Source organism: Oryctolagus cuniculus, chromosome 3, assembly GCF_051225735.1.
Source record: "Oryctolagus cuniculus isolate XC-2025 breed Fujian yellow rabbit chromosome 3, ASM5122573v1, whole genome shotgun sequence".
In the NCBI taxonomy this organism is placed as follows: domain Eukaryota; kingdom Metazoa; phylum Chordata; class Mammalia; order Lagomorpha; family Leporidae; genus Oryctolagus; species Oryctolagus cuniculus.
Genome location: NC_142869.1, coordinates 135,787,604 through 135,811,434, shown reverse-complemented (window position 1 = coordinate 135,811,434; position 23,831 = coordinate 135,787,604). Strand labels below are relative to the sequence as shown.

At 47.4% G+C, this 23,831-nt stretch overlaps 1 pseudogene; it reads right to left on the bottom strand.

Annotated features, from left to right (window-relative positions):
* LOC103348724 (laminin subunit beta-4-like) overlaps positions 1 to 23,831 on the bottom strand; it is a 120,618-nt pseudogene that overhangs the window by 79,263 nt on the left and 17,524 nt on the right.

Here is a 23,831-nt window from a genome sequence, read left to right as displayed (position 1 = left end):
TCATATTTGGGCAAAGCTGTTGCCAACAGCTTCAAAAGGAAATAAATGGCAGTCGCAGTGATCATCCAAGGTATCAATTTTACCACAGTTTGAGAGTATCAGAGGATACTGTCATTGAAAAGGTAATCACGATTCTCATTTAATAGCTTCAGGGAGAAGCAATGCAAGTCGTTTATCATCTTCTTGTCGCTCTGTGAAAACAAGAGAGTCTAAGACCACATGCTGAGTTTTCTCTTAAAGGATGCTACACTAGTGAAAGTGCAAGCTGAGGAAAATACTTCACTTGGGTCTCTGGTTTTGTGGGCTTTAAAAAGAGTACAAGGGCCAGTGCCGGCATCCCATCTGGGGAATGGTTTGAGTCCCAGGCTGTTCCACTTCCAATCCAGCTCCCTGTTCATGCACCTGGGAAAGTAGCAGAAGATTGACCAAGTGCTTGGGCCCCTGCACTCATGTGGGAGACCCAGAAGAAGCAGCTCCTGGCTCCTGGCTTTGGCCTGGCCCAGCCCCTACCATTGTGGCCATTTGGGGAATGAATCAGTGCATGGAAGATCTCTCTCTGCTCTCTCTCCAACTCGGCCTTTCAAACAAATAAATAAATCTTTTTTTTTTTTTGACAGAGTAGACAGTGAGAGAGAGAGACAGACAGACAGACACAGACAGAGAGAAAGGTCTTCCTTTTTGTGGGGAGCAACTGGGAGCAACTCGGACTAGGCTAAGTTACTGGAATTAAGACTTATTCTATGCATCTGCTCTCCCACAATATGGCGCTGGGAGAGGAGGAAACAGCTTCTACACAGCTGCCTCCAGTTCAACCAATAAACTGTAGGACCTGCTCCTGATTGGAGGAGAGCAGCGTACTCGGCGTGTGGGTAGCAGAGTTGGGATTGGTGGAAGAGGACTATAAAGGAGGAGAGAGACAACATGCACCAGGAACATCTAGAGGAACACGTGTGCAGCCCCCGAGAGAGCCGGCCGGCGGTGTGCCGCTCCCCCGCGGAAGTGGGGAAAGTGGCAGGGGGAACCGCCCTTCCATGGAGGTGGAAGGGTCGGTAGCCAACCCGGGAAGAACCAGCAGCAAACCCGGGGAGGGCCGAGCAAACAAAAGAACAGCACAGGGTCCTGTGTTGTTCCTCCACGAAGATGGGGAGCGACACTTTTGCCGTTGGTTCACCTTCCAATGGCCGTCATGGCCGGTGCACCGTGCTGATCCAAAGGCAGGAGCCAGGTGCTTCTCCTGGTCTCCCATGTGGGTGCAGGGCCCAAGCACCTGGCCCATCCTCCACTGCCCTCCCTGGCCACAGCAGAGAGCTGGCCTGGAAGAGGGGCAACCGGGACAGAATCTGGCGCCCCGACTGGGACTAGAACCTGGTGTGCCGGCACCGCTAGGCGGAGGATTAGCCTAGTGAGCCACGGCACCGGCCACAAATAAATAAATCTTAAAAAAATTTAAAAGTTCAAATGCTATGTTTTCATGGGAAATCTTTAGAAGAACGTTGAAGAAAAGCCAACAATAGGCATAGTATGGAGATTCAAAGACCACTAGCCCTCAGTTTATAGACCTGGCTCTTAGACATTCCCCAGAGAGCTTGTGCCAGCACAGCCAAATGCCACCCCTCAAACCAAAGCAGGTGAGCCATAATTATGCACCTCCAGGTTCCTTAAAACCCTCATTTTTTTTAATTTTTGACAGGCAGAGTGGACAGTGAGAGAGAGAGAAAGTTCTTCCTTTTGCCGTTGGTTCATCCTCCAATGGCAGCCGCGGCCGGCACATCGCGCTGATCCAAAGGCAGGAGCCAGGTGCTTCTCCTGGTCTCCCATGCGGGTGCAGGGCCCAAGCACTTGGGCCATCCTCCACTGCACTCCCAGGCCACAGCAGAGAGCTGGCCTGGAAGAGGGGCAACTGGGACAGAATCCGGTGCCCCGACTGGGACTAGAACCCGGTGTGCTGGCACCGCAAGCGGAGGATTAGCCTAGTGAGCCACGGCGCCGGCAAAACCCTCATTTTTAAAGGGCTTCTCTTGCATATTATCTCCATGGTCCTCAGCTGCCCACCAAGACAGCCTCTCCAAGGGTCCCATGTCTCCAAATCTACCCCACCCGCATATCAGTGGTTATTTCATTACCGAATTTACCAATATAATTTTTTCATTTCACAGTTTCCCTGTTGATCCGGAGCTTGCAGCTCTGATCAGCTATGGCCACTTCAGGAATCTGAATAGCATTTGCTATTCAGACACCCCGCCATGCTCCTTGACCAGCCCATGGGCCCCTCGGTGAGGGGGGACCCTTATAATGTCTATTTTTTTCACCCATCTTGTTCATCTTGTAACACCAAATTATTGTTTTATTTTACTAATATCAGAGAAAGCATGTTATGGAATTAATGTTAAGCCAATACTCTCTTAGGTCCATCAATATTAGCTTATTGTGACTTAAAACCATATGTTTTCTCTGAGTTGTTTCTGTAATAAACCAGTGCGTCCCCCTTCCCCCCCCCCCCAAACTGTACAGGAACCACCTGGGGATCTTGTTAAAATGCAAAGCTGATTCCGTGGTCTGGATTGAGCCAGGCTTCTAATGAGCTCCCAGGTGATGGAAATATTGCTAGTGCAGACTCCATTCAGAGAAGCCAAGACGACTATATAAAAGGATACTGCATTTTTATATCCTTTTGGAGAGCCATATGAAAGTTCATTGTAATTATTCTTAGTTCTACAGCTAGAGTATTAAAATAATTATTCATGAGATGCAGTCTTGGGCTCATCTCCATATTTCCACCTCCAACCTTTCTCTTTTTTTGTCACCTCTTAAATTCTTATCCATTGCATACTGCTGTCCCTTACAACTCAGCCGATGGCAGAAGTTTGCAAAAATACTGAGGACAGTCTTCACCATGTCCTTTCCACGCTCACACAGCTTCAATGAGCTCACTTTGTCCAAAGAACAGAATTTCGCCTCCTTATTGGGAGACTGTAATTTTCTTTTCTGATCTTTCTTCCCCGTATGAACTCCCTGCCGTGCCCATGAAAACGCGTGCGTTGTTTCTTCTCTGAGCTGTAACTGAAAACTTTCTCTGGCTTCACTGCCTGGTCATCCAGCCCGCCCACTGAAACCCTTCTTGTTTCAAGTCTCAGGTCAGATTTTCTTCTGCCTGTGTATTAAGTCCATTCATAAGAGTTCACTCAAGGCTCAGAAACGCCAACACTCAGGGACTTTCCTGGTCACAGGGAGCTGCCTCTGCCCTGCTCCATCTGGAGATACAAGCTATAGTAAAAGCTCCTGCGATTAGTGACCCCTAACTGACCCCTTCTAAAGCCTTAACCTGGAGCTCAGGTGGACATCTTAATGAGCTCAGGGCAAGAGACTGGAAACCAGATGCACCTGGGTTTTCATCGACCCTTCACTGTCCACCAGGGCTATGCCTTTGACCTCGTTATTCAACCTCTCTTATGGTTTCCTTCATCTGGAAATGAGAGATGAAAATACTTGGTTTGGAGAGATAAAAGAGATAATCCGTGAGGGTTCCTGAAAAAGTTCAAGGAAAAATGAAAGCAAAAGAGACATTTGTTGTGGCTCAAGAACTTCTGAAATCCGTGCGTTGTTTTTTTCATCATATGCCTTTCCATGAACTTTTTGAAGGATCCTCGCATATAATGGGTGAGGCACAGAGCAAGAATACAGAATTTTTATTTACAATACCGCAGTAACAGCAATATAGGGAGCATTTCACAAATATTTGTTAAATGCACGTGCAAGTAATTTAATGGTGCCAAACTTACATCTTTTCTATTACCACACACTTACATGCTTTTTCTATTTTTCTATTACTACACCCCTGCATATAAACTTACATATTTTCTATTGCAGTGGAAGAGGAAAATCATTCCTATTACCGCCTTTTCAACATAGTTATCAATGCTTTTCCTCCCTTGGGTCATGGGTTGCCACTTTCCAGCCTTTTAAGAGAAATTCCTGATGCTTCGCGCCTTTGCTGTATCCTCAGCTTTCTTCTCTCAGCCAGGGAGGGAGCAGTAAGGATTCCTGTCTTGGGGAACACGACCCCTAACAAACAAACTTCATGTTTTTTCTGACGCTGCCATCACAGTCCCTGCTTCAGACCAATGCCAGCATACTGGATACTGTTTGTTTAGCTGTTTGTCCACACCCACCACACGGCAAGTATTGAACACCAGTCCATCTGCTTTAGATGACTATATTTGCATTTTCTTGTCTAAAAGCCTGGGAGATCTTGCATTTGTAGTTAGGGTCTGAATATCAATACCAGTATTCCTTCCCCAAAGTCTTTTTCCCCCCAGTCTCCGTCATAAAGATGCAATGTGGAAAACCATGAAGAACAATCTAGACACAGGCCGGCGTCATCCTGATTCCCCCACCACAGCTGTGTGGCTAAGCAGGGACCACAAGAGCCCATGCTGCTGCTTCAGGCAGTGAAAGAGCAGGTGCATCCCCCACCCACCCCACACCATGGGTGTCTAGATAAGAAAGGGATCCTAGGAAGTAACTTGGCTACTGGAACCTGGTATGAGATCCCCTGTTGGCTTTCAAAAATTTTATTTCATTTGAGGCAGAGAGAGAGAGCGAGAGAGAGAGCGAGCACACTCCCGTCTGCTGGTTGCCTCCTCAAATGCACACACTCGAGTCAGGTCTCCCATGTGGGTGGCAGGGGCACAGGCAGCTGAGCCATCACTGCTGCCTCCCCGCGTCTCTGGTCCTAACCACCAGGCTCAACACCCACTGCACTTGCTTTCTTCACCCATACAGTCCTGCCTTTAGCACTCACTTGTGCACACTTCCTCTCCTTAAAGACTCTCTCTCTACACCTGTATCCCTCTTGCCCTTGCCATTTTCCTGTCTTTGGCTAGAGCCGCGTTCCTGAGACTCGTCCCTACCTTATTTCTTCATTCACTAGCAGACATCTCATAAATGTCCTACTATGTGTCAGGCATGGTACTGGGCACCAAGGCAACAATGGTGACTGCAATGCATACCCCACCTCCTACAGATCACAGCGCTGTGAGAGAGACAGAGGTAGCCATTGAACACATTTTACTAGACGGCTGCTTTGAAAGAGAAGTCAAGCCTGCTGTGTCCCAGTCGGATCCCATTCATGCTTTGTACTGGAACTGGGATACAAAGGTTAACAAAGCACAGACCCTGTCCTCAAGAACGTGTGCAATCTGCAGTTTCAGAAAACAATCAATTCCACTTGGACGGCATCCGTGGGGGCACAGGCATTCTTTTCTAGATGCCTCAACTGTGATGTCAAATGAGAGTGCTGTATGGGAGCCTCAAAGAGCTCATAGGAAAATAGAATGACAAGAGAATGCACATTTCCACGAGGTTTTTGGATCTCCCTTGTATTTATCTACCAGTGCACCATGAAATCTGTAGGAAGAATAAATGAGCTATGAACTAAAGGCACCAGTCCTTGGAGCAGCATGGCTTCCTCTGCATCGTAGAGCTGGAAATTCAAGGGGGGAACCTGGCAGCTGTGGCCAGTGATGTGTGGGAGACATTCACACTGCCCACCCATTGGTGAGCACCTGGGAGAAAATGTGACCCATCACACAAGATCCAGAGGGGGTCTGAGTGCGAAGCAAGGGACAAAAATCCTTTACTCCATAGCGCGTCAGAATAAAATGTGCCTTGATGTGCAAAAGATGAATATTGCTATACAACCTTATCGTTCGCACGGCTGACTTACACGTTAGGGTAAGCTCCTCCACCTCCACAGTCACAGGGAGAACATCGTGGAGGGGGTTTCCCAGTCCCCAGTGTCCAACCTGCAGAGAGAAAAGGCTCAGGTGGTTCCGGCTACAAGGGGTGGGATGCTGACCTCAGGACAATGCAATGGCCACGGATCGAATAGGTAAACAGCCCGAGCAGGCGTCACACACAAGCCTTCCTTGCCTGCATACTTGGTCATGCTCTCCAGGAACACACACCTCTCATCGCCAGGACTTCAGGGAAAGGGCCAGCAGGGCTGGCAGCATCTGTGTATTGTCTGTCTCTAGGCAAAGTGCAATGGTTGTGGAAAACATCTCTAGTAGCAGCAGTTCTCGTACAAGCTGGGTCATTTAAGGCCTGCTGGAGAAGTTCTTCTCCCAGCCTATTTGCAACAGCTGTAATACAGCCAACAGGCTCCTTTACCACAGCTGCTACTGGGGATTTTACTTCCACAATCCTGAGATGCTTGGGGGCAGAACAATCCACCAAGCTGACTTTGAGACATTATTTGAGTCTCGCAGTCTAGTCTCCATTTGTTTATAAATCAGTTGTTTTCACATAATGTGAACCCCTGATGGAGTCAGCTCTGATGTTTAGAACTTTTTCATCTTTGCAATATCTGGGACTTTATGACATACAAATGGCTGCTGAGATACAAACGACTATTTCTAAGTGTGATGACTCTTAGTATAAAATGCTCAGAGAAGTCCTTCCCCCTCAAATCTCAGCTGAACCTGCTCAGATAAATTTTATTTATTTGTTTATTTAGTTAGTTGACAGGTAGAGCCATAGACAGTGAGAGAAAGACAGAGGAAAGGTCTTCCTTCTGTTGGTTTACCTCCAAATGGCCACTACGGCCGGCGCTGCGCTGATCCGAAGCCAGGAGCCAGGTGCTTCTTCCTGGTCTCCCATGTGGGTGCAGGAGCCCAAGCACTTGGGCCATCCTCCACTGCCCTCCTGGGCCACAGCAGAGAGCTGGACTAGAAGAGGAGCAACCGGGACTAGAACCCGGCACCCATATGGGATGCTGGTGCCTCAGGTGGAGGATTAACCTAGTGCACTACAGCATCGGCCCCATCAGATAAAATTTAGACTTCAACAAGCATGAGACTCTTATTTGAAATGGTTTTAGTTAGGTATCCAAAAGTTTTTGAAGATTTTATTTGAAAGCCAATATGAGAGAGAGAAAGAGAGAGAGAGAGAGAGAGAGAGAGAGAGGCTGAGTCTCCATCTGCTGGTTCACTCCCCATATGGCCATAATGGCCAGGGTTGAGCCCTGCTGAAGTCAGGAGCCTAGAGCTCCATCTAGGTCTCCATGTTGGTGGCAGGTGCTCAAGTATTTGGGTCATCCTCAGCTGCTTTTGCAAGCTCATTAGTAGGGAGCTGAATCAGAAGAGGAGCATCCATGTTTCAAACCGGTCTTCTTATGGGATGCTGGGATCAGAGGCAGTGGCTTAACTCACTGTACAACAACACCTATTCAAACTATCCAAAAGCTTTTGTTGTCTTGGTAAAATTTCCTGCTGAATTTTTAGTCAAAAAATTATTTAAAAAATTAAACATTGGTATAATTTGTAGCAAAAGGCTTTTAATGTTTATTAGTCAGTTTTCCTTTGCAACAATGACATACCTAGGGAAACTAACTTTATACAGAGACAGGGTTTATGTAGTTCATAGTTTTGGAGGGTCAACAGTGGCCCCACTGGCTTGGCCACTGTGAGGAGGGAGGATGGCAGTGACGGATCCCATGGTGAGGCAGGAATCAGAGGGTGGCTGGGCCTGACTCCAGCTTTTATACCCAACCCACCTGTACGAACTGCCTTCTGACAACAGAACCCCCATGATGTAAGGACCTCCCCACGCCCCTCCTCCAGCCAGCATATTCAGATTATTTCTACCCCCTTCTTACTATTAACAAATGACTTTAGGGCTTAATATCCCCATGAGTGTGAGAGCCAGACTATGTCCAACCAGAGCAGAGTTTCTCCCCAAGCTAAACTTCGGTTTAAGAAAAAAAAAGTGACACAAAATGTTTTGCTCACACAAAGTTGTGAAATTTCCCTCTAGGCTGGGTTTTGATGCTGCCACATTGGCCGCCCCAGGCCTGTCGAGGGCGACACCAGATAGAGGAGGGTGTGGGGCACCTGAAAGACCCCTGGGCTTGGCATCCTAGACAATTCCCCCACGGGGTGGCCCCTGCTCAGCTCTTTCACTTCTACAAACACAACTGAGTCTCAGTGAACATGTGCAGGCTATCAGCCTGGGACTGACGTTGTCTGATGGATCTGATTAGATCTTGGTACCAGCCATGCAACCTTCTTGGTGATACACACACGTGCATAGAGATTGTCCCGGCTGACTTCTCTTTAGGTAAAACATCCAGGTTCCTTGCCAGGCAGTATCTTAGAGACCTGTCTTCCACAGAGGCTCTTCCCTGCTTCTTTTTCCCCTCCACTGCCTCATCCTAATATGTCTTCAGTAAAATGATTTCAGCTATTAGGGCCATACCACATGTCCGTAGGCATGTGTTTCTTATTTATCAGTCCCATTTCTTTCAGACACATCAAGGTCACTGTTCTTTTATTAGATTAAGTTTTTGTTTTCTTCCTTCTAAAATGTCATGGTGGGCTGCCAGGGCTGGAGAACAAAGAAAACAGTTGGACTTGAACTCCCAGATTGTACAGCACATTTCTTCCAGAGTGAAAATGTTTTATTTTACTAATTTCAGAACACACACACTCATTTATTTGGCGGAGTCTGTGAAAAATTCAGGAGTTTATTTCCCACAAGGATCTAAACCTAAACCTAGGGTTTTTTTGTTTGTTTGTTTGTTTGTTTTAAGATTTATTCATTTGAAAGTCAGTTAGAGAAAGAGAGGGAGAGACAGAGAGATCTTTCATCCACTGGTTCACCGCAGAAATGGCTGTAATGGCCAGGGCCAGGGCTCAGGCCTGGCCAAAGCCAGGAGCTTCATCTGGGTCTCCCATATGGATGACAGGGGCCAAACACTTGGGCAACCCCCCGCTGCTTTCCTCTGGCCACAAGCAGGGAGCCGGATCAGAAATGGAGAAGTGGGGGCTTGAACTAGTGCTCATATGGGATTCTGGCATCGCAGGTGGTAGCTTTCCTGGCTATGCCACAACACCGGCCCCTGTTTGTTTTTTAAAGCTTTCACCCAAGGGTTTTGCATTGTGGCAGAGTGGGTTAAGCTTCTGCCTGCAATGCAATGCTGGCATCCTATATCAGAGTGGGAGTTCAAGTGCTAGGTGTTCTACTTTAGATCCAGCTTCCTGCTGGTGCGCCTGAGAGAGCAGCAGGAGATGGTCCAAGTCCTGGGACCCCTGCTACTCATGTGGGAGACCTGGAAGAAGCTCCAGGCTTCTGGATTCAGCCTGGCCTTGTTGCAGCAGTTGCAGCCTCCTAGGGAGTAGACATTTGCATCGCTCTATAAAGGAAAATGATAGACGATATACATGAAGCGTCCTTTGCAGTGTGGACCAGTGGCATAAGCCCGGCAGGAGCGCTGGCCTGTTCCCAGCGCTGACAGCAGCAGGCCGGGAGCACAGCACACAGAATTAGTCTCAGTACCCTTATTGTATCCAACCCTGCCTAGGACATCCCGCACCAGCCACTTCCGGGGCCTCTCCCTGGTTCTCCTGGGGGGGGGGGTCTGTGAGGAGGAGACAGGCACATGTAAGAGATGTGCAAACTGCAATGCTGGCACAGGTGGCCCGGTGCTGCTGCCCAAGGCGGGTGACTGACAGCAAGAAGCCTCTACGCATCGCGGTTATGATAACAGCCCCTTCACTGGCAGCCACGTTCCTCATTTCAGTTTTCTTCTCCCTCTTTCTTATGACTTTGTTATTTAAAGTGCTTTTTATTTATTAATTTGAGAGACAGACGGAGAGAGTAAGACACGGGGGGTGGGGCACGAGCGCCGAGAGAGAGAGCAAGCGCCGAGAGAGAATGAGCTCCTATCTGCTGCCGGCTCACTCCCCAAATGCCCACAGTTGTCCAGGGGAACCAAAGCCAGGAGCCAGAAGCTCAAGGCAGGTCTCTCACTTTGGTGGCAGGGACCCAATGACTTGAGCCACCACCACTGCCCGCCAGGGTCTGCGTTAGCAGGAAGCTGGACGCAGGAACTGTGGCTGGGTAATAGACACACACACTCTTTTGTGGACATGGGCATCCTAGTTCGCACTTTAACTGTTAACACCACACACCTGCCCTTGCCTTGCTACCTTTCCTCTATCTCCTCCACCCACAGACGTCTCTCAGTCTCACTGTGCTGCGAAGGTTTGCGAAGTTCCATTACCAGAGCAGCGTATCTACCTGCTCTGCCCAAACGTCCATCAACTGACAGGTGCGTAAGTAACTTGTGTCAGTTATGTGCTCAGCAATAAAAAGAGATCAAGGACTGACACATGCTACCGCATGGATGCAGCTCAAAATTCTTATGCTCAGTGAGGTAAGCCAGGCTCAAAAGATGACCTGCTGTGTGACCCAGCTCATATGAGTGTCCACAATAGGTAAATCTACAGTGACAGAAAGAAGATGGGGCTTGCTCGGGGCTGGGAGAAGTGGAGAATAGGGATAAGGTAGCTAAAGGGAATGAATGGAGGGTTTCTTAGTGGTGGTAGTGGGGATTAAATACATACAAGGGAACTTTCAAAAGCTCATGGGAAGGCCGGCGCCGCGGCTCACTAGACTAATCCTCCGCCTAGCGGCGCCGGCACACCGGGTTCTAGTCCCGGTCGGGGCGCCGGATTCTGTCCCGGTTGCCCCTCTTCCAGGCCAGCCCTCTGCTGTGGCCCGGGAGTGCAGTGGAGGATGGCCCAGGTGCTTGGGCCCTGCACCCCATGGGAGACCAGGAAAAGCACCTGGCTCCTGGCTCCTGCCATCGGATCAGCGCGGTGCGCCGGCCACATCGCGCTGGCCGTGGCGGCCATTGGAGGGTGAACCAACGGCAAAGGAAGACCTTTCTCTCTGTCTCTCTCTCTCTCACTGTCCACTCTGCCTGTCAAAAAAAAAAAAAAAAAAAAAAAAAAAAAAGCTCATGGGAAATGGAATTAAAACTAGGTTTACGGGGCCGGCTCTGGGGCGCACTAGGTTAATCCTCCGCCTGTGGTGCAGGCATCCCATATGGCTGCCAGTTCTAGTACCAGTTGCTTCTCTTTCAGTCCAACTCTCTGCTGTGGCCCAGGAAGGGGGTGGAGGATGGCCCAGGTGTTTGGGCCCTGCACCCGTGTGGGAGACCAGGAAGAAGCACCTGGTTCCTGGCTTCGGATCAGCATAGTCCTGGCTGTTGCAGCCATTTGGGGAGTGAACCAATGGAAGGAAGACTTTCCCTTTGTCTCTGTCTCTCACTGTCTGTAACTCTACCTGTCAAATAATAAAAAAAATTACCAATAAACTAGGTTTACCTTGGTGCAAAAGCATTTTGAAACCCACGCATATAGGGGGTCTTCAAAACATTTGTGAAAAATACATAATATGGAAAAACTAGGCATAGGTTTCAAAATTACTTGGCACCACATAAAGCATATCTTTCAATTTATTTTTCCATACACTTTTTGGAGTATTCTCCCAACATGTGAAATTTATCATCAGCACCATTTTTAAACAAACAGTTCAGTTGTACATCCACTTTGCTGTGCAAACAAGCTCAGAACTCTTTCCATTTTGCAAAATCAAAAGTCTTGATTCATTGAGTGATATCTCCCTCCCTGCTCTGCTCCTGGAAACCCACACTACTCTCTCTCCATGATTTTGCTTCCCCTGTGTAGCTCACCTAAGTGGAGTTATGCAGCACCTGTTTGTTTGCGACCAGCTTATTCATTTAGCATCACATCCTTACGGTGCCCCCACATCAGAGCATGTGTTGGGTGTTTCCTTCTCTTTAAGGTCGACTAATATTTCTTTTTTGAGTACATCCCACAGTTTGCTTGTGCAGGCATCCATTGACAGACAAGGGTTACACACACTTTCTGACTACTGTAAATGATGTAGCTATGAATGTGGATGTACAAATATCTCTTCAAAACCCTGCTTTTAGCACTTTGGGGGCATATACCTGCAAGTGGGGCTTCTTTCAGAGTGATGAACATTTTCAAGATTTTGTAGATGGCTATACAACTTTGCATACACTAAAATCATTGCATTGTCTCCTTTAGAGTGTGAACTGTATGGTATAGGAAGCTATCTGAGTAAATATGCACACACACACAGAGGCACACAAAGCACAAAACAATGTCTGACCTATTCTCTGAGAACACCAGGTTACTTAAGGAGCCAGGGAGAAGATAGGGAGCTGGAAGGAGGAAAAGGCTTGACTCAACAATTCGTTAGCATGATGCTTAATTTGCTGTTAAACCCAAGAAGCGCATGTGAGTGCAGAAAGAGGATGCCTGCTGCCCTCTCAACATGCAAACAATCTGCAGCTCCTTATATGGGCAAAAACACGGAGCAGGATCTGCACCACCGGGAAATCAGTGACCCACATGCCGGGGAACCTGCAGCTCTAAGCCTCTGCGATCCTGTAGCCACCCGTCTGCCCTGATGGCCCCAGGAAGCCGCGGGGGTTCTTCCACTTCTCTCACCCCTTCCTTGATTCTTTGCGTTTTCTTCTCAGAGAACCAATGAGTCAATGCTGGGGCGAGAGGCTGAGAAAAGGCATTGAAAAGGACATCACCGGTTGGAAACTGCCCAAGAACCCATACGTTTTGCAGAAATGCGTAATGTAAGCAATAACTTAATAATGGAAGCAATAATGCTTAATAATGTAAGCCATAATGTAAAGGGCCCTATTGGAGACCATTTTCCTATAGGTTTCGTAATATGGCCTTAACTTTTCTAGGCTTTTACCGGCAGGGGAAGTGTGTGCGCCCCCTGCTGGTCCTTTATGGTATGCCAGCAAAACACAGAAAAAAACTTGCTCGGGTTCCACCGGACGCACGGCATTCCAGGGGCGCCAGGGCTTGGATATTTACCCTGACAAAAGTTGAGGGCGGAGGAGGAGACATCTGCAAACTCTAAAACGCACGCGGGTGGGTGGCCCTGCCCCTGGGGCTTACCATAGCAGCCGCAGGTTCGGAGGCACTCAGCCCGTAGTGGTTGGCTTTGCACCTGTCCCACTTGGCTCTCTTCACGCTCTCCTTGCACAAATCCCAGGGCCAGCTCGGAATGGAGTGGATGCCACCGAACACAGTCCTGTCAGGGTCACATTCACAAGCCGGAAACAGACATGCATTGTCTTAGTCGCAAATTGTGGGAAAACTGAAATATAGGCATAACGTTTGTGCATTTTACCCACGCTAGAATGATTTTGTCTAAATGATAAAATATGTCTAAATAATCAGGGCTCAGTGGGTTAAGGCACACCACAGCCCATGTCCAAGTACTGGTTGGAGTCCCAGCTGCTCCACTTCCCATCTAGTTTCCTGCTGATGCTCCTGGGGAAATCAGTGGAAGATGGCCCAAGTACTTGAGCCCCTGTTACCCATGTGGGAGATCTGATGGAGTCTCCAGTTCCTGGCTTCAGCATGATGGAGCCCTGGCTATTGTGGCCATTTGGGGAGTGATCAATGGATGGGAAGTAGCAACCTCCTCTCCCCTAACAACTCAAGAGTGGAGCGCCATAGGAACAGGCTGCTAACAGCATGGACAATTCCAGAGAGTAGAGCAAGAACCAGGTGGAAGTGACAAAAAGTAGAGCTAGACTGAGGACAAGGAAGAACTCGACAGCTAGGCCTGCACTTGCTGGGGCTTTGAAGTAGAGGACAAGCAGGTGAGCGTGCATGACATGACCACCAAGGTCCCTCGTACCCTTGCAATACTGTGTTTCCAAGGGATCCCACCTCATTTAAGGACTGCAAGGAACACAACTAATGAATAACCTGACTTTAAGGAACAATCATGTTCACCTTTATATGTGTTTGCTTTGAATTGATTAAAAAAACAACATCCTCAAATATAAGGCTACATCTATATAGCAACCATTTAGGCTAGGGAGTTCAGTGGAAAAATCCAACCAAACTAGCTATTGAGTGTAGGTAAGCGTTTCATTGTCTGACAGAATCTTTCAACTTCCAAGAGTTATTAAATTGTGACTGGTGATAAAATCTTACTACAGCAAAACAGCGTTTGGTTCTGTTTAGTTTGGAAAAGCCACGGTTTTCTTCTAATGAAAGCCAGTTGCTTCCAGAAAGGGAGGAGAGACTGGATTCATTTTAGAAGTGGCCGAAAGGAAAAAAAAGCACAACTTTATTTGGGAGAGACTCCAACGACTCCACACTGAGTTCCACAGTGTAATTTAATTATGCACAGAAGTGGCCTTTGGGAAAAGGACGTGGGCGAGTGGAGAGCAGTTTGAAATAAGCCTTTGTCATGGCTTTTACGAGAGATGTACAATCAAACCTCTTGGTGTCACACAATTTAATTCCAGAAAACCTTCATTATCAATGATCAAGTCTATCCAATCTTTGTTTTTCTGCATCATGTTTAACTGAGTCTTCACTGTGGAAGACTTAAAATTAGTCAACTCGTATGCCTGGAATTTGTTTATGTAAATATTTAGGTTCAGACAAGGCCAACTTAGAGAAACCTTACATGAGCATGCTACTGAATCTTCTCGGCACACGTCATGTGTATATACCACACAAACAAGTATTTGCATAAACTGGGAAGAATCATGGCCTCTCATGGTATAGTCTGTTAAAAACGCCTTAGTGGCATTTCATGGGAAAACTCCTGTTTACAAAGAGTGACTTCTTAATTTTCTGCCAGGGACACTAGTTTTCTTTCCTTGGTTTCTTTCTCTCTCTCTCTTTTTTTTTTTTTTAATTTTTTGTTTGACAGGCAGAGTGGACAGTGAGAGAGAGAGAGAGACAGAGAGAAAGGTCTTCCTTTGCCATTGGTTCACCCTCCAATGGCCACCGCGGCCGGCGCCCCGGCAGCACACCGCGCTGATCCTAAGGCAGGAGCCAGGTACTTCTCCTGGTGTCCCATGGGGTGCAGGGCCCAAGCACTTGGGCCATCCTCCACTGCACTCCCTGGCCACAGCAGAGAGCTGGCCTGGAAGAGGGGCAAGCGGGACAGAATCCGGCGCCCCGACCGGGACTAGAACTCGGTGTGCCGGTGCTGCAAGGCGGAGGATTAGCCTAGTGAGCCACGGCGCCGGCCCCCTTGGTTTCTTTCAAAAGCACCACCAAGTGTTTCTTAAGGGACAAAACTTAGGCCAACGCGTTCAAAATATCATGTTTATTGTTTCCAGAACTCTTTCTAAATTCCTAGATTATCTGTTTCAAAACACTTTGTATTTCTCTGACTCTACCCAAGAGAGCAATTTCATCTTATTTCTTACAGCTACACATCTTTTAAAACGTGAATAAATGTTGTGAGTGCGCGTGTGTTTATATCCAGGATTATAGATTCTGATAAAACTATAGGACACTTAGGAAATTGCTCTCAAAATATTTTTTCTGAGAACCAATTCTTTGTATCAGCTCTGGACAAGAGGTCACTCCAGGCGAATTTCATGCAGTCAAGTGCCTACTGAGTAATCTGGGCAAAACACACCATTGATACTTATTCCATATTGCGATCCTTTCAAGTGTGAAATCCAGGAGACTGAATATATTCAGGTGGCCATGAAATCCCTCAGGATTAAGACTTTATTTTCTGTATCATGATTATAAAAGTTGGCAGGTTACTCCTCGCGTGCTTGCGTGCTTTGACATTCCATTGATGGGAAAGCCTAAGAAGCAGGATTTCTGGGTGTTGGGAGAGACAGTCCTCCATGGGCCCTGGGTGTCCTGAACTTTCTGGCTGAGAATCCCAATAACACAAGACCCTGCCTGCTCCCATACACCCAGGCCTGCTTCTGTTTGCTGTAAAAACAGTGAATCCCCAAACTCAAGGTTCCTCAGCTTTGACATAAACTCATTAAGTGTAGATTTTCCACCTGGTGTCCTTTGTGTCAGCCCCTAGGGGATCCAGGTCATTACAATGATCTTGTTACTTGCTGCTTCATAAGTAATGAGGTCTTTGATCTTTGGGTCTTTGGCTAGGAATTGCCTGTCTTTTACCAGCATCTATGAAACAGTAACAACATGTTAGATAGTAAGCAGATCTCTGGCCCAGAGACCCAGTTACTAACACTGGCTATTGGAAATCAGATTGGAGTATTTATCTAGGCAACAATGGACTGTGGTGCCAGGACTAAAGTGGAACAAGCAAAATTTATGCAAGTGGCAAAGGTCAACCCTGTATTTACATGGCCCTTAAATGTGGGGACCTCAGTGCTCTGCTTGTCCTATTGTAGTCTCAGTCCTGTGGGGAAAGGCAGATTAAAACAACATTAAGTAGAACAGACAAAAAACCAGCTTCTCGCTTGGCTGATTTTTGTAATGTTTTTTTGGATTCAATCCTGTTAATTTCTTCTCTGGTTTTAATTATTTCTCTTCTCCTACTAGATTTGGGTTTGGTTTGCTGCAGTTTTTCTAGGTCCTTGAGGTGCGCTGAAAGCTCATTTATTTGGTACCTTTCCAATTTCTTGGTATAGGCACCTATTGCTATAAATTTGCCTCTCAATACTGCTTTTGCTGTATCCCATAAGTTTTGATATGTTGTGTTGTTGTCTTCATTTACTTCCAGAAAGTTTTTGATTTCTCTTTTGATTTCTTGAATGACCCAGTGTTCATTCAGGAGCATGTTGTTCAGTCTCCATGTGTTTGCATACTTTCTGGGGTTTCCTGAGTTGCTAATTTCCAGCTTCATCCCGCTGTGGTCTGAGAAGCTGCATGGTATGATTCTAATTCTTTTAAATTTGCTGAGACTTGCTTTATGGCCTAGTATGTGGTCAATCCTAGAGAAGGTTCCATGCGCTGCTGAGAAGAATGTGAAGTCTGTAGATGTAGGGTTGAAAGTTCTGTAGATATCTGTTAGATCCATTTGGGCAATAGTGTCAATTAAATCTGCTGTTTCCTTGTTGATCTTCTGTCCGGATGATCTGTCTATTTCTGAGAGTGGAGTATTGAAGTCCCCCAGTACTATTGTATTGGAATCTAAATCTCCCTTTAAGTCCCTTAACATATCTTTTAAATAGACCGGTGCCCTGTAATTAGGTGCATATGCATTTATAATAGTTACATCTTCCTGTTGAATTGAACCCTTAATCATTATATAGTGTCCCTCTTTGTCTCTCTTAACAGTTTTTGTATTAAAGTTTATTTTGTCTGATATTAATATGGCTACACCTGCTTTTTTTTTGGTTTCTGTTGGCATGGAATATCTTTTTCCAACCTTTCACTTTCAGTCTGCATGCCTCTTTGTTAGAGAGATGTGTTTCTTGTAGGCAACAAATAGTTGGGTTGTGTTCTGTGAGCCAGTCAGCTAAACGGTGTCTTTTAACTGAAGAATTCAGACCATTAATGTTCAATGTGACTATTGATACGTAGTGACTTTGCCCTGCCATTTTCCCGGAAATATTTTCTAGTATATGCTTTGAGCTTCCCATGCTCTTTTACTGGTAGGTGTTCTTTCTTTCCCTTCTTTCATATTGATGGCCGTGTTTCTGTGTTTCTGAGTGTAGCACATCTTTGTCTGTTCTACTTAATATGACTGGTTTAATTCTGTAATTATCACACAGTTATTCTTAAGTGTTGAAAATTAACTGAAATGTGATCCCTGTTAAACATAAGAGTGGGAATAAGAGAGGGAAGAGATGTATAATTTGGGGCATGCTCGGGCTGACTTGCCCCAATTGGTAGAGTTGGAAACATACCAGGGGATTCCAATTCAATCCCATCAAGGTGGCATGTACCAATGCCATCTCACTATTCCAAGTGATCAATTTCAGTTCACAATTGATCATAATGAAAGGACTAAGAGTCAAAGGGAGCATATAAACAAGTCTAGTATCTGCTAACACCAACCGATAGAATAAATAAAGGGGAGAGTGATCCAACATGGGAAGTGAGATACTCAGCAGACTCATAGAATGGCGGATGTCCTAAATAGCACTCTGGCCTCAGAATCAGCCCTAAAGGCACTCGGATCTGGCTGAAAAGCCCATGAGAGTATTTCAGGCATGGAAAGCCAAGACACTCTGGCAAAAAGATCTCTGTGAGTGAGATCCCAGTGGAAAGAACAGGTCTTCAAAGAGGGAGGTGCCTTTCTCTGAAGGGAGGAGAGAACCTCCACTTTGACTATGACCGTGTCTAAACAAGATAAGAGTCGGAGAACTCAAGGGGCTTCCATAGCCTTGGAAACTCATAACTGGTGCATAGGGAGATTACTGATGCCATAAACAGGAGTGTCAATTGGTAAAGTCAACAACAGGAGTCACTGTGCACTTACTCCTCATGTAGGATCTCTGTCCTTAACGTGCTGTACACTGAGGCTTAATGCTATAACGAGTACTCAAACAGTATATTTCACTTTGTGTTTCTATGGGGGTGCAAACGACTGAAATCTTTACTTAATGTACACTAAACTGATCTTCTGTAAAAAAAAAAAAAAAAAAGAAAGAAAGAAATTATCAATTCCCAACTTGACTCTCACTGGGATTAAACATGACAATAGGTCTGATCTGATTTCATCATCATTTAAAAAAAAATCATCTATTATTTTTCACTTTATGTTTCTGTGTGGGAGCAAACTGTTGAAATACTTAAGGTATACTAAGCTGATCTTCTGTATATTAAGATAATCGAAAATGAATCTTGATGTGAATGGAAGGGGAGAGGGAGTGGGAAAGGGGAGGGTTGTGGGTGGGAGGGACGGTATTGGGGGGGAAGCCATTGTAACACATGAGTCGTACTTTGGAAATTTATATTCATTAAATAAAAGATTAAAAAAAAATTAAAGCCCTGAAAAAAAAAAAAAACAACATTAGAAGTCATTTCACTAGTAAAAATGGCATTTGCCTAAAGTTTGAAAACATGCCAACATATACTATTTGTGGATCAAAATACATGTGCAAGTGTTCAAACAAGCATGGTCATGATAAATGGCAAATACATGACAGAGCTGACCCCTAGAAAGAAGGGAAAGAAACAGAGCAGGTGTGCACCTGGGTGTCAACAGTGCATGTCAGTTCTTGTTTCTTTACTTAAGTGTTAGGCATTTGAGAGAGAGAGAGAGAGAGAGAGAGAGAGAGAATTTCCCATGTGCTGGTTTATTCCCCTAATGCCTGCAACAGCCAAGGCTGGGCCAAATGTAGCCAGGGGGCCTGAAACCCAATCCCGGTCTCCCACAAGGGTGACAGTGACCCATGTACTTGGGAAATCCTACTAGCAGGAAGCTGGAATTACACATACAGCCTGGACTCCAATCCAGGCACCTGACATTATGGGATGTGTGTGTGGGGGGGGGGAGCAGCAGCTTAATTATTGTACCAAATGCTGCCCTTGTATGACATTGAAGAAAATCCCAGAATTAACAGAGAAAGACAGTAAGCTTTTACAAAGTTGCTGGTGGGTATAACGGTGCCTGTTGTATTATTCTGTACATATTATAGAGGCTTGAAATATTTCATTAAAAAGGTTGCAAGGTACATAATTATGTAAAGAAGCAAGATAACACTTTGTAAGGTGGCAAGATAATAATCCTGAAAGAAGTTCATGTGTCTTTTTTTAAAAAAAAAAAAAAAAAAGATTGATTTATTTGAAAGAGTTACACAGAAAGAGGAGAGGCATTGGCCGGGGCCGCGGCTCACTAGGCTAATCTTCCGCCTTGTGGCGCTGGCACACCGGGTTCTAGTCCCAGTCGGGGCGCCAGATTCTGTCCCGGTTGCCCCTCTTCCAGGCCAGCTCTCTGCTGTGGCCAGGGAGTGCAGTGGAGGATGGCCCAAGTGCTTGGGCCCTGCACACCATAGGAGACCAGGAGAAACACCTGGCTCCTGCCAGCGCACGGGCTGTAGCGGCCATTTGGGGGGTGAACCAACGGCAAAAGGAAGACCGTTCTCTCTCTTTCTCTCTCACTATCCACTCTGCCTGTCCAAAAAAAAAAAAAAAAGAAAGAAAGAAAGAGGAGAGGCAGAGAGAGAGAGAGAGAGAGAGAGAGGTCTTCCATCTGATGGTTCACTCCCCAGTTGGCTGCAACGGCTGGAGCTGTGCCAATCCGACGCCAGGAGACAGGAGCCTTCTCCGGGTCTCCCACGTGGGTGCAGGGGCCCAAGGACTTGGGCCATCTTCTACTGCTTTCCCAGGCCCTAGCAGAGAGCTGGATCAGAAGTGGAGCAGCAAGGTCTCGAACTGGCGCCGATGTGGGATGCTGGTGCTTCAGGCCAGGGCATTAACCCTCTGCACCACAGTGCCGGCCCCAAGCTCATGTGTCTTATTAGTGAATTATTGGTTGCTTTTAGCCAGGCAAGTGTTTTGGCTAATTTCACTGCTTTAATTACTGTCCCACACTCACTTCCAGGTGTCAAGGTGCATGCACTTCTAAGCCACCGCCTCCTGGTCAAATCCAGAAGTTTCCTCATCCACCAGCGTCCCCCACCGCTGCAGATTACCGAGATGCTATGACTCGCCTCAGTTGCAATTGGAAAAGCTCTTAAAGCTCAGATATTGTCGCCTCTGCCCTCTCCCCACCACGGCAATTTTGGAGATGCTGTGAGCAGCCCCAGGACAACTGCATCAGAACTTGCTTGAACCAGCCTGAGCACTCACAAATGCATGCATAAGGTTCTGAGATGGCCTTGAGCAGGTTCCCTACAGGAGCAGACTCCACAGTGCTGGCCGTGCTGGCCCTCCTGTTGGGCCCACAGCTGCTGCTGAGGCCCCCCACTGGCCACGTCAGTGGCTGCGATGAAGTGACAGCGGTCTGAGTGGCCGTCATGGTTGCACGCTGCAAGAAGACAGCAGAGTAACAGAGACTTGCATAGGGCTCCACGCTGCAATCCCACAACCTCCGTCTCCACCTTTGGCAGCCACCTGTCTCCCTCTTGTTATCACCCCAGGTGCCCAAGGTGCAAAACCAGTGGTGTCAAAACACCCCCGAGTTCTCTGATGCTGCTCATGAACTTCCCATACACATGGCTAGAGTGGAGGTCTTCTTCCTTTTTTTAGATCAAGTAGACCCAAAAGAAATCCCTTAGGCAATCAGAAAGCTATAGAATTCCATGTTTGTGGCAGCGTCGAGCCGACACTCCTTTAGCAGAAGTACATGCTGTAAATGCACGTTTGTGCCTGGCCTGATCTGCGTGCACTGGGCTTCTCTGATGGGACATCAGGGCTGTGCCCAGCCCACTCTCTTATGTGCAGAAAGGCTGGATGGGCACGTCCTGTTGCATGTCTGGGGCTCAGCTTGGGGGCTGGCGGGAAAGGCATTGTGTTGGGAGGAAACTGGTTTCGTGGTGACATCTCTGCTGTCATCCCAGTTGGTTCATCTGGTTCATCCCTGACACGGCCTACCCTCAGGCTGCAGCTCACTGCGCCCTGTACACTGGGACTCCCGTAGGAGAGACATCCACACACCTTTCACTCCCCCCCAAGTCTGGGAAACAAAATAACAGGCACGTTTCAAAGTTCATCAAGGGGCCAGCACTGCGTCATAGTGGATTAAGCCACCACCTACAACATCCCATATGGGCACCAGTTCAAGTCCCAGCTGCTCCTCTTCCAATCCAGCTTCCCGTTAACAGCCTGGGAAAGCTGTGGAAGGTGGTCCAAGTGCTTGGGCCCTCATCACCCATGTGGGAGACCCGGATGAAGTTCCTGGCTCCTGGCTCCTGGCTTTGGCCTGATCCAGCCCAGGCTGTTGCAGTGCCCCACGCTGGTTTGAGCAAATACAAATACAGTCAGCCTGGGGCTGCTCACAGCATCCTATAGGTGAAGTTTAAGGTCAAGGTCCTGGGAGGGATGATTGTTCAGAAAGAGGGTAGGGGGTCTCTGTCCCAAACCACATATTTACAAATTCCTTGACTCATGCTGACTCCACTGACAGTGCTGGGAGGTGCCCTCACCCCCCTCCAGAAAGGTGCCCACAGCACGCATGGGGCTCCACTTTCCAGTTAAAGTTCATTTGGGGAGTACCTGGTTCTTCCCTGGGAGATTCCTGGGGTTACTGGGATACCAGACAATCGGAGCCACACTCAGTCCATGCCTAGAACCCGTGTTACCCCTCTCTGCAAGTGCTGTGCCCTAGGCCTGCAGCTGGCTTCCCAGGAGAGTCCTGGAAGAAGCCCTTGCACCTCTCGCCGTTCAGGCCAGCTGTATTGTGCTGACGGTCACAGTGACCGTGAACCTGCACCATACCATCTGAAGAACGTCAAAACAGGGCTATGCTTCGAGAGCTTTGAGCTTCTTCAGACAGAAAGTGAAATACCAAGCTACAGAGCCTCTCTGCTTCTTGGTCCTCCATATGTTGGTGACAGTCTCAACCTTGACTGTATTCTTCACTCAACTGGCTCCTCAAGCTTTTAGGAAGTTTGGCGAGCATTTACAGTAAGTTTTTTTGGGGGGGATTTCTGAATTCTAGTTTCAGCTCAGCCATCAGTGCAATCAGGGGGACAGTTTCGTGTGCGTGTAGGAGATAGCTGAGGTGCAGAGGGGAGAAGAGGGAGAGGAGCTGGAGAAAGGCACGTGATTCTCTTTGATTTTCGCAAAAATGCTTTAACTTGGTGCACTTTCAACGAGAGAAGCTCTCTGTCCAGTGACACTGACACAGCGGGAGGCTGAGTGAGAAGGTGCAGTTGCCTCCACTCAACCCTGGAGTGGTCACACCTAAGAAATAGCTTAAATGTCTTTAGTAGATACACAGCTGGGTGTGGGGAGCAACTGGGACTAGACTGTTACTCGAATTAAGACTTATTTTATGCATCTGCTCTCCCACAATATGGCGCTGGGAGAGGAGGAAACAGCTTCTACACAGCTGCCTCCAGTTCAACCAATAAACAGCAGGACCTGCTCCTGATTGGAGGAGAGCAGCATACTCGGCATGTGGGTAGCAGAGTTGGGATTGGTGGAAGAGGACTATAAAGGAGGAGAGAGACAACATGCACCAGGAACATCTATCTGAAGGAACACCTGAGCAGCCACCGAGAGAGCCGGCCGGCAGTGTGCTGCTCCCCCGCGGAAGTGGGGAAAGTGGCAGAGGGAACTGCCCTTCCACGGAGGTGGAAGGGACGGTAGCCAACCCGGGAAGAACCAGCAGCAAACCCGGGAAGGGCCGAGCAGACAAAAGAACAGCGCAGGGTCCTGTGTTGCTCCTCCACGAAGAGGGGGAGCGACAGCTGGGGCTCTGCCTAAAAATGCAACTCTTCTTCTACTGCATCAGTCTTTAGAGATCAGTCTAAAGATGAGGGAGACTTACAATAATTTTTTTAAAGATTTTATTTATGGGACGGGTGCTGTGGTGCAGCAGGTAAAGCCGCTGCCTGCAGTGCCAGCATCCCATATGGGTGCCGGTTCGAGTCCCAGCTGCTTGACTTCTGATCCAGCTCTCTGCTGTGGCCTGGGAAAGCAGTGGAAGATGGCCCAAGTCTTTGGGCCCCCGCACCTGCGTGGGAGACCTGGAAGAAGCTCCTGGCTCCTGGCTTCGGTTCGACTTAGCTCTGGCCATTGCCATCATTTGGGAAGTGAAACAACAGATGGAAGACCTCTCTCTGTAACTCTGTCAAATAAATAAAATAAATCTTAAAAAATGATTTTATTTATTTATTTGAGAGGTAGAGTTACAGACAGTGAGAGGGAGAGACAGAAACAATCTTCCATTCACTGAATCACTCCCCAAATGGCCAGAACTGTCAGAGCCGGGCCGATTGGAAGCCAGGAGCCAGGAGCTTCTTCCCGGGCTCCCATGTGGATGCAGGGGCCCAAGTGTTTGGGTCCTCTTCCACTGTTTTCCCAGGCCATAGTAGGGAGCTTGAGAGAAGCAGCTGGGACTCAAACTCACACCCAAATGGGATGTCAGTGCTGCAGGCAGAGGATTAACCTTCTGTGCCAAAGCGCCAGTCCCTACAGTATTAAAAGAGTCATTTGTAGTACAAGAATGTTACTTGGATTGGCCACTTTTACAAAAGCAAATTCTACTGAAACACCATTAGTTTTGGTGAGAGGGCCTCGCACACAACAGGCCTT